This window comes from Coenobita brevimanus, chromosome 49 (genome assembly GCF_032717465.1).
Source record: "Coenobita brevimanus isolate Jiangsu-jjx chromosome 49, ASM3271746v2, whole genome shotgun sequence".
NCBI lineage: Eukaryota > Metazoa > Arthropoda > Malacostraca > Decapoda > Coenobitidae > Coenobita > Coenobita brevimanus.
In genome coordinates, this window is record NC_137002.1 from 12,712,447 (window position 1) to 12,722,936 (window position 10,490).

The window sequence follows — 10,490 nt, forward strand, 5'->3', positions numbered from 1 at the left end:
GCAATCTTCCACGCGAGGGAGAGGGTAAGTGTCTGTTTTGGTTATCTGATTAACACGTCTGTAGTCGATGCAAAGCCGCTGTGACCCACCTGACTTAGGGACGAGAGTGACAGGAGAACTCCACTCGCTCTGACAGGGCTCAATCATCTTGTGGTCCAACAGGTAGCCAAGCTCCTTCTGGATGAGAGGAACTTTCACTGGGTTCACACGGTAAGGAGGCAATTTAATTGGCTTTGCGTCTCCAACATCGACATCATGCATCAACACAGTGGTTCTTCCTGGAGTGGCACGGAACACTTGCCGGTACTCCTGCAGTAATGCCGAAAACTCCTGCCTTTCCTCGGGAGCTAGATGAGAAAGCTTAGTCTGGAGATCATTCATGATATCAGGATTCTTCCCCAAATTATCACTCAGGCTCATGCTGCATGGGAGAACTTCACTTGCAGACTCGGGTGGAACAGCTACAGAGCAGACTGGATTATTTTCGTCCCGCCTGTGATATAACTTTAGCATGTTGATGTGACATAGTTGCTTGTTCTTTCTACGATCTGGTGTGGTGATGACATAGTTGACATCACTGAGTTTCTTCTCCACGAAATAAGGACCACTAAACTTGGCTTGAAGAGGTTGCCCATGCACTGGTAGCAGAATCAAAACCTGATCTCCTGGCTGAAAGTGGTGTAACCTGGACTTCTTATCATACCAAGTTTTCATCTTCTCCTGAGCAGCTCCTAAATTCTCTCTCGCCAGCTGTAAAGCAGTGGACAGCCGTTCTTTGAACTTCATCACATACTCCAGCAGGTTGACGTCATCTTCCTCCGACAGCCAGCATTCCTTGAGTAACTTAAGGGGTCCTCTTACTTCATGGCCAAACAGTAGTTCAAAAGGTGAGAAGCCCAGTGATTCATTTGGAGATTCTCTTGTGGCAAATACAACGAATGGAAGACCCTTATCCCAGTCTTTCTGATGTTCCAAACAGTATTTCTGGAGCATCGATTTGAGTGTTTGATGATATCTCTCCAACACTCCTTGGGTCTGGGGATGGTAAGCTGAAGACGTGATCTGGGTGATGTCCAACTCTTTCAGAGACTGCTTGAAAACATTTGACATGAAATTACTTCCCCGGTCTGACTGTACCTCCTTGGGCAGACCAAACTTTGTGAAGAACCGTAGCATTTCCTTAACCACGTTCTTTGCTGAGATATTTCTAAGTGGAATGGCTTCAGGATAACGAGTAGCCATATCAATCAGGGTCAACACATAAGAAAATCCTGAAGAAGTCTTAGGAAGAGGGCCCACAATATCTACCAACACACTGGTTAAAGGCGCCTCAAAAGGAGGAATGGGAACTAGACGTGCAACCTTTTCGGTCTGATTACACTTCCCCACAACTTGACAGGTGTGACAAGACTTACAATACCAGGAAACATCCCTGAAGATACCTTGCCAGCAGAAGTGTTTCAAAATGCGTGCCACAGTCTTCCTCACTCCAAGGTGTCCTGCCAAACTGGAATCATGAGCCACTCTAATGATATCCTGCCTACAAACACGAGGGATGACAACTTGATGTACAACCTCCCATTCACAGTCGGCTGATGCTGTTGGGGGTCTCCACTTCCTCATAAGTACTCCTGACTTTATATAATAACAAGTAGAAGCACCGGCTGACTCTTCCTCACTGCAAGCAGAGTTAGCTAGACCTTTCAACTCAGGGTCAGCAACCTGCAACTCATCCAACTCTTGACGAGACAAATTATCAACACTACGGGGTACTGCCTCATCTGGTGAGTGGTCCAAATTAGCAAGAAAAGTGTCAGCTAGGATAACATCATCATCATCATTATCCTCTAAATCACCAGTAACTTTAGACTTAGCCCTAGTGACAGCACATGCAGGGAACACATCAGGAACATCACAATCCTGGGTCGCAGCCACTGGCTCACTAGACAACTGAGGAGCTGGACACACTTGACTTCCACCAATATCATTTCCAAGTAAGAAAGTTACACCTGACATTGGGAGTGTCTCAACCAACCCAACCATAACGGAACCATTAACAAAACCAGACTCTAAATTCACTCTGCACAGAGGGACAGAGAAGTAATCATTCCCTACACCTTGTAAGATTACAGTTTCATCAGAGGAATTAACATTAGAGCCTAGAACACTGGTCAGCATAAGGGATTGGCAAGCACCTGTATCACGATATATTTTAACTGATTTCCTGTCATTACTGTCCAGAGGACTGACAAAACCATCAGACAGGAAATTAGCACATGAACTCTTGAGAGTGTCACCCACGTTACTGCTCAAAAGAGGAGCTCCATCATGAGAATTTAAGTTACCCCTCAAAGCAGGTTCAGTTAACTCAGTTAAAGAATTATGGGAACTCTCAAGAGTGGACACTAGACCAATTGACTGACTATTTAAAGACTCCTGTTTGTTCACATCATGCTGTCTCCTGAAACATTTCTCCGTAGTATGACCAAGCTTACTACAATAAGTACATTTACTTTTCTGAAATCTAGAGATGAAGCTGGTATTTACTTCCTGGGAAACATCATCTTTATTCTCTTTCCTGTTACCTGTACTCTGAGTAGAGGCAATGTACTTACTCTCAGCTTTCCTTTTTTCTTTAGAATATCTCTTGTTAGTGAGAACATATTCATCAGCTAAAACTGCAGCATCAGACAAATTATCCATTCTTCTCTCATCAAGATATAGGCTTACATCTTTATTAATACACCTCTTGAAGTCCTCCAGCAAAATCATCTGCTTAAATTTACCAAAATCAGAATCCACATTCTTAGAATTTAACCACTGCTCTAACAGATCTTCTTTGATTTTTGCATACTCAACATGGGATTAATTATCTTGCTTATAAGTTGTCCTAAATTTTACTCTATAGGCTTCAGGAACAAGCTCATAGGCCTTAAGAATCAAGCTCTTAACTACATCATAATTATCAGATTGATCCTGAGGCAAAGATGCATAAGTTACTTGAGCTTTACCGGTGAGAACAGTTTGAAGGAGAACTGGCCAATACTTTTTGGGCCAATTAAAACCTGTAGCTACCCTCTCAAACAACTGAAAATACTTTGTTAAATCAGATTCATTAAAAGGAGGGACAAGTTTAACATTTTTAGCCGCATCAAAATCATCAGAGCTAGATGATCCAGTTCCACCTTGTTTAATGCGATACTCATGGTCTGCCTGAATCCTAGCAATTTCAACTTGTGCCTCAGCCTCCTTAGCACGAGACTCCGTCTCCTTAGCCTGAGCCTCCTGCAGGGCTAGCTGTAACTTAGCTAATTCAATCTGCGTTTGCTCATTTGGAGGAGTTACATTAAACAAGCTTTCATTAATCATGTCAACAATTTGATCTTTAGAATGATGGGAGCGAACAACAATTCCCAACTGTTGAGCAACAAGCTTAAGTTCATTCTTTGTTCTGTTTTCTACATCACACACTGATTGCACATTTGACAAAAAATCTTTGGCTTCATCAAGTGTAGTAATAGTAGACATTATGAATAAGTAACAGTCACAAAATATCAAGCAATATCCTTATGATAATATCCAGAATATCCTGATGAGAGGTCGCCAAATTTATGTTACGGAACAGAGAAAACTGTCCCGCAAAGTTCCAGGTTCAAAATAAAAGAGTTAGGTAAAATTACAAGTTAAAGTTTAATGTTCAGACTAACAACAAAACATTCAGGACTCATAAGGATAATGTAATGGCAAAAAACAGGTTAAATATATGGTTAACTGCAATAGCCTCTATTAACACGAAATTAGCATGAGTAAATTTTATCTAAGTCAGCCCTGTTAAAATGAGATACCAGATAATACTCAGTGAATGCCAGATATATTATTACAGATACAAAATATTATCAAAAATGACTGACATAAAACCTTACACTAATCACAAAAACCTTACTAGGCCTAAGAATTAACATCTTATGCTACACAGTACAAGAAAAAATGCAACAACACTTATACTCAAATTACACTGCTGCTAGATGGATGGAGACTTCCTGAGCACTCAGAATAATAACCGTACAGGGGAGGACAGAGATGTGAACAAAATGAGGAGTAGATCTAAGTGGCAATGATGTAGAGACTGAGCTCATTATATAGGGGCCGGCAGAGCTTGATACAACTTGTAAGAAGGACACGCAAATGAAGCCAGAGGGTACAAAGAGTTGACAATCCCGCTCTGAACAACAGAAAGAACGACTTACTCTACTATAACGGTAGAAGGGGGGGAACTGAGGCAGAACATGCTCGTGATCAAACATGCAGCATACTGTGCGTTAAAATTACACAAAGGATGATGAAATCATAGGCTATGTAACAATATATATATATATATATATATATATATATATATATATATATATATATATATATATATATATGTTTGTGTGTGTGTGTGTGTGTGTGTGTGTATATACATATATATATACGGCCTTAATGGCCAGGGTCTTTGGCCCCAATGGTCAATAGGCAAAAAAAAAAAAAAAAAAACTAGTCGTCGGGAGAGCAGGGAGATGTTCATGCCTGCTAGGTCGACTTACAAGGAGTCTGTTTTCACTATTGCACCATGGCTCGTACCAAGGAGAATATAAAGCTAACCGAGGATGCGGAACATGGAGGCATGGGAAGCATAGTGGTGGCGCAAGTATGGTGGTACCACGTCAGGAAGGGGTACGGCTTCCTGTCTCATCGGGACACAGGCGATGACATTTTTATCCACCGCTCTTCCATTGTGGCCCCTAACCCAGCCCATCCTATGCCTTTAGTTGCTGCTGGCGGGGTGGTGGAGTTCGTGGTGGAGAACAGCGATAAGGATCTTGCAGCTGCCTTTATTACTGGCCCTGCAGGCCAGGTGGTGTGGGGCTCTCCCCACGCCCATTCCCGTCCTCGGCGCAAGGGCCAGCCTCCAGCTGCAGCTTCTGTCTCCTTCCCTGCCTCCTCTGCCTCCACCATCGTTACTATGTGTCTGGAGGTTGCCAAGGCCTTCTCGGGGGAAGATTTGGCAGTTTTTGCCCAGAGCCTGCCTGCCATCTTCAACGCCAATGGGCTCCCTGCCATCATAATCCCCGAGTCTTTTTCCTCCACACCCATGGTGCAGAGGAGGCGTGGGAGGAGGGCTCCGTGTCATCGTTCTGGGCCCCCCTGCGACCCCCACTTCTTTGATCCCGAGGGTGCTGCAGCTGCAGCCCTCAACTCCCCTAACGAGGATCCGACTGTCACGGCGTGCTGTCTCCTACCGGTCTACCTCGCAGCCCCTCCCTGCCGTTGAGCTCTCATCATCACCTGAGGTAGGAGTTCCCACCCCTTCTGTGTCTCCCGTGGTGCCTCCGGATGTGCCTATCCCTTCACCTGCGGCTCAAGCACCGGCGAGTCCCACACCCTCTGCTTCAGCTCGGCAACTCTCTTGGGGCAACTTTGCCTCCCTTACCCTATTTGGCCTCAAGAGCATGGGGCAGCAGTTGCAGTACTACGAGGACAAGGCACCTGAGGAGTGTGGGCAGGAGGAGTTCAGTAAGGGGTACTACCAGCGAGCCTTGCTTTCTTTCAAAGAGTTGCGCCGGGGGTCCCTTCAGGCTGTCATGGACCCTGAGGAGGTTCGAATCCTGTCCTACACCCTCGGGATTGTACTTTCACACCTCAATGGCACAGACTCTGCTTCTGACTCAGGCTCCAGCTCTTCTGCTTCATCTGAGGTCTAACCAGCCTTCGGCCATCATCCTTATATCATTGCCTCCCGAGTGACTAAGCCCTCCACAGCTTGTATTATGAGCTGAATATAAGTGTCCTTTTGTGGAACTCTTTTTGTATTTGGACATCTTTTGTTTATTTGAGGATTTGCACCTTTAGTTTATTTCAATGTCTTTTGTGTATTTGTTTTGCGTATTTGTCTTGAGCATAGACTTTATGGCTTAATGGCCACATATAGCCAATAGCCATTATCTCAAGAAAAGAAAAAGAAGTCTGGAAGTCAGTGCTAGTCTCTAAGACTAGCTAGTACTCATCACTGCAGTATAGACTCTGCTCAGCTTTTGTGTTAACTTGACCCTTTTCTACTTTGTCTCATTTTGTATATTTTGTAATTATTAATGGTGATGTGTATAAGTTAATTGTGGGTTTGTCTTAAAGTAATATTATATTAAGAATGGTACTCTTGTTTTCCTATTCATTTTCTAATATACTTTTCCCTGCTTGGGTGGGGTCTGAGCAAGGATCTAAAATAAGATTGTTACTGCCTCCACCATCCCCTAGACTGCATTGAGGTCGTAATATATATATATATATATATATATATATATATATATATATATATATATATATATATATATATATTGTTACGGAACAGAGAGGGATAATGAACACTTCAAGTGAAAATACTAAAATCACTACTGTCCCGAAAAGTTTCAGGTTCAAAACGAAAGACTTAGGTAAAATTACGAGTTAAAGATTAATGCTCAAACTAACAACTAAACATTCAGGACTCATAAGGATAATGTAATGGCAAAACAGGTTACATATATGGTTAACTGCAATAGCCTCTATTAACACGAATTTAGCAAGAGCAAATTTATCTAAGTCAGCCCTGATAAAATGAGAAAACCGGATAATGCTCAGTTAAAGTAAGATATAATATTATCACAGATACAAACTACTACTCACACTGGCTGACTTTAAAAACTTTACATGAATCACAAAAACCTTACCAGGCCCGCGAATTAACACCTCAGGCTATACAGTACAAGAAAAGTGGTAATAACATTTATGCTCAAATTATACAGCAGCTAGATCGGCCCCTAAGAAAATTAATACGAATAATATTCTTATAAATAGAATTCTTGCATATTCAGCTATGAAAATTAAAGCAAATCCTCCTCTTCTGTATTCGGTATTGAATCCTAATACTAGTTCTGATTCACCTTCGGCAAAATCAGATGGGGTACGGTTTGTTTCTGCTAGACTGGCGGCTAGTCATAATAAAGATAGAGGTAGTGTGAATCAAATTATTCAAATATCTTTTTGAAACCGAGTGAAAAGTTCTATATTGAATCCGCCAATTAAAAAGTTAAAGGATAGAAGAATAAGAGCAAGTCTGACTTCGTTTGAAATTGTTTGGGCTACGGCTTGGAGTCTTCCAAGTATTGAGTATTTACAGTTTGAAGCTCACCCGGCTCTTATAGTTGAATAGACTCCCAAACTTAGACAGCATAAAAAGAATAAAACTCCTGTGTTAAAATTTACTAATCCGGTTTGATAAGGTAAAATAGCTCAAACTAATAGAGAGATAAATAGCCTAAAGACAGGGGATAGGTAATATGGTAAAAAGTTGGATATAGTTGGTATTGTTTGTTCTTTGGTGAATAATTTTACAGCGTCGGCAAATGGTTGGAGTAATCCCAGGAATCCTACGATGTTGGGTCCTTTTCGAATTTGAATGTAACCTAGAATTTTTCGTTCTAGAAGTGTTACAAAAGCAACTCCAATTAAAACGCAAATAATTAAGACTAGGTAGTTTACAACGATAACTGCGAACACAAAATAGTTAGCTTGAACTATTTATAAACCTGTTCATAAGTTTCATTAAAGTGAAGCACAAAATTGATTGTTTAGGTAAAAGTGATGTTCATATTTAATAAAATTGTTTTAACTACCTAATCCTTTCGTACTAAGGTAGTTTAATTATTTTTAGAAGATAGAAACCGACCTGGCTCACGCCGGTCTGAACTCAAATCATGTAAAATTTTAAAAGTCGAACAGACTTTCTTTCATAACTGCTGCATTATGTAGAAATTTTAATTCAACATAGAGGTCGCAAACTATTCTTTCGATGGGAACTCTCAAGAAAAATGACGCTGTTATCCCTAAAGTAACTTAATCTCTTAATCTTTAGAAAGGATCAATTTATTATCAGAAATCTTTGTTTAGAAGTAAAAACAGTTAGTTTATTTATATCTTTGTTGCCCCAACAAAACATTTTTTCAGTATTTTTCCTTACACTAACAAATTGGCTTAATACTAAATGTGATGTAAAGATTTATAGGGTCTTATCGTCTTTCTAAAATATTAAAGCCTTTTCACTTTAAAGTTAAATTCAATTTTTTTTGTTAAGACAGTATATCTCTCGTTCGACCTTTCATACGAGCCTTTAATTAAAAGACTAATGATTATGCTACCTTCGCACGGTCAGAAATACCGCGGCCCTTTAATAATTCAGTGGGCAGGCCAGACTGTGTAAATCTTCACAAAGACATGTTTTTGTTAAACAGGCGGAAATAATATTTGCCGAGTTCCTTAAATAAATTTTTAATATTTAAAAGATTTTATTTATAATAAAAAATATTTTAACATAAATTTTACTAATGATTTCATAATAGTTAAACAAGTTAAGTTGAAGTTAATTTTCTAATACTTGATAAAAAGAACCTGTAAAATTTAAAATATTTTGTTATATTGGTTGAAAAACCTGGAAAAGATGGCTACTTTTAAGCCAACTTTTATAAGTATCTATTTATTGGTTCTATGATTTTTCATTTTGGAAGAAAAAACTCTACCCTAATCTTCTTAGTTGCATAGCTAAATAGCTGAGCACGTAAATTAAATTTATTTCTTAGAAAACCAGATATAAAAGCTCGATTGGCATATCACCTCTAATATTCAAAATTTTATTGCTACAAAAACTTTCTCTTAAAATTAGCTATCTTTTTTTCGGGATGATTATTTATAGATCTAATTTTGAAAACCTGTTATACACAAGATACAATTTCTTATATTTACTTTTAAGAATTTTAAGTGTTATTTCTACTTTCTTTCACAATACTTTTTACTTTCACTATATTTATATTTCGATAAAATCTACCATTTAGAAAAGTGCAAAATTAGTTTTCTTAGAATGTTAACGTTCTCATAACAAAAGTAAGATTACTGATTTCAAGATAACCTAGACCATAGGTACTCTTCTCGGTGTAAACGAGCTGCTTATTTCAAGCTCTATCTTGCTTTCCAGGTACACTTTCCAGTACACCTACTATGTTACGACTTATCTCATCTTAGGTTAATGAAAGTGACGGGGGATATGTGCACATTTTAGAGCTAAAATCAGGTTGTCTTATTAAAGCAAACCTTACTTTTAAGTCCACCTTCAAAATTTGTATTCTGAAATTTGTTCGTGATAATATAAATTTTATTGTAACCCATCTTAACCTATATATTTGCTGCACCTTGATCTAATATTTTAACGTAATTATTTCAATAACTTATTCTGTAAAAGTTATCTCAATGACGGTATACAAACTATATAACATAGGTAAGATTTTTCGTGGTTTATCGTTTAAAAGACAGGTTCCCCTAATTAGACTAAAATACCGCCAAATTCTTTGAATTTAGAGCACATAGCTGTTACTAATCAGATATAAATCTTTCTTAAAGGTATAGGAAGGTATCTAATCCTTGTTTATTTCCTTTATTTGTTAACTTATTAATTGAGATGGGTTGATTTATTTATCTTTGAAAAATTGATTTCACCTTTTATAAAATTAAGAAAATCATTGTTTACTAGCATAAGAGTTAAATATCGATTTGTATTCACTCTGCCTTCTAGTATAACCGCGACTGCTGGCACAAGATTTAGCCGGAGATAATTCAATTTACTTTTTCCAGTTTTCACTGATATGAAAATAATACACACTGAGATCTACTAAAGCTTGAAGTTTTGAACTTGTTAGCTTGGGAGTACTGAAATTTTCATATGTTATTAATTGAAAAGCGAATATTTAAAGCAAGAATCAAACTTACATTTATATTGGTAAAATAGACAGCGTTTAAGTTTACATAAGCTTAAAACGTGTAAAGTAAATTTTTAAATATAGTAAATTTCGCTTTGATTCTCCGTTGTTATATATATACATCCACCTAAAGCTTAAACACAGAATTACACAAAATTCAAGGCAAACATCAAGAGCAACGCTACTGATCCAACTTCTTCTAGTCTTCCCCAACTCGTAGTCCAAAAAGCACAATTCTAAATTCACAACCCGAATATATGAGAAGACTCATCTTGATCTTATAAGGCAGTGTTCCATGCGGCCATATCCTTGATGGAACGGGGTTCGGCTGTGCCTGTAGGGCTCTCCCGCATGTGCTTACAGCACTTATGCTAATAGAGCCTCTAGGAGCCTCACCTCAAGATCCCACTATGAATTTTATTCTAAAATGGGCCTAATGCCACTCCTTAACCCAATATATCCGGGAGGTCTGAGTCAAGTCTCTCTCATGAATATATAGTGGCCCTTTATTTAGCGGATTAGTGTATTGGAAAGCTTGGTTTGGTTTTACTTGATTTTGTCTTTTAGTTAAAATAAAGTGTTGTTTTACTATAATTTTTTGTGGTGTATTTAATCAAGAAGGAAAGCGGATTTTATTTTTATTTTTTTAATTGTTTTAGCACGAGGTAGAGG

The 10,490-nt window shown here is 38.7% G+C and overlaps 1 pseudogene; it reads right to left on the minus strand.

Moving 5' to 3' along the window:
- Positions 1-9,037: 9,037 nt before the first annotated feature.
- Positions 9,038-9,441, minus strand: LOC145399563 (small subunit ribosomal RNA; annotated as a pseudogene).
- Between the last annotated feature and the right edge of the window lie 1,049 nt (positions 9,442-10,490).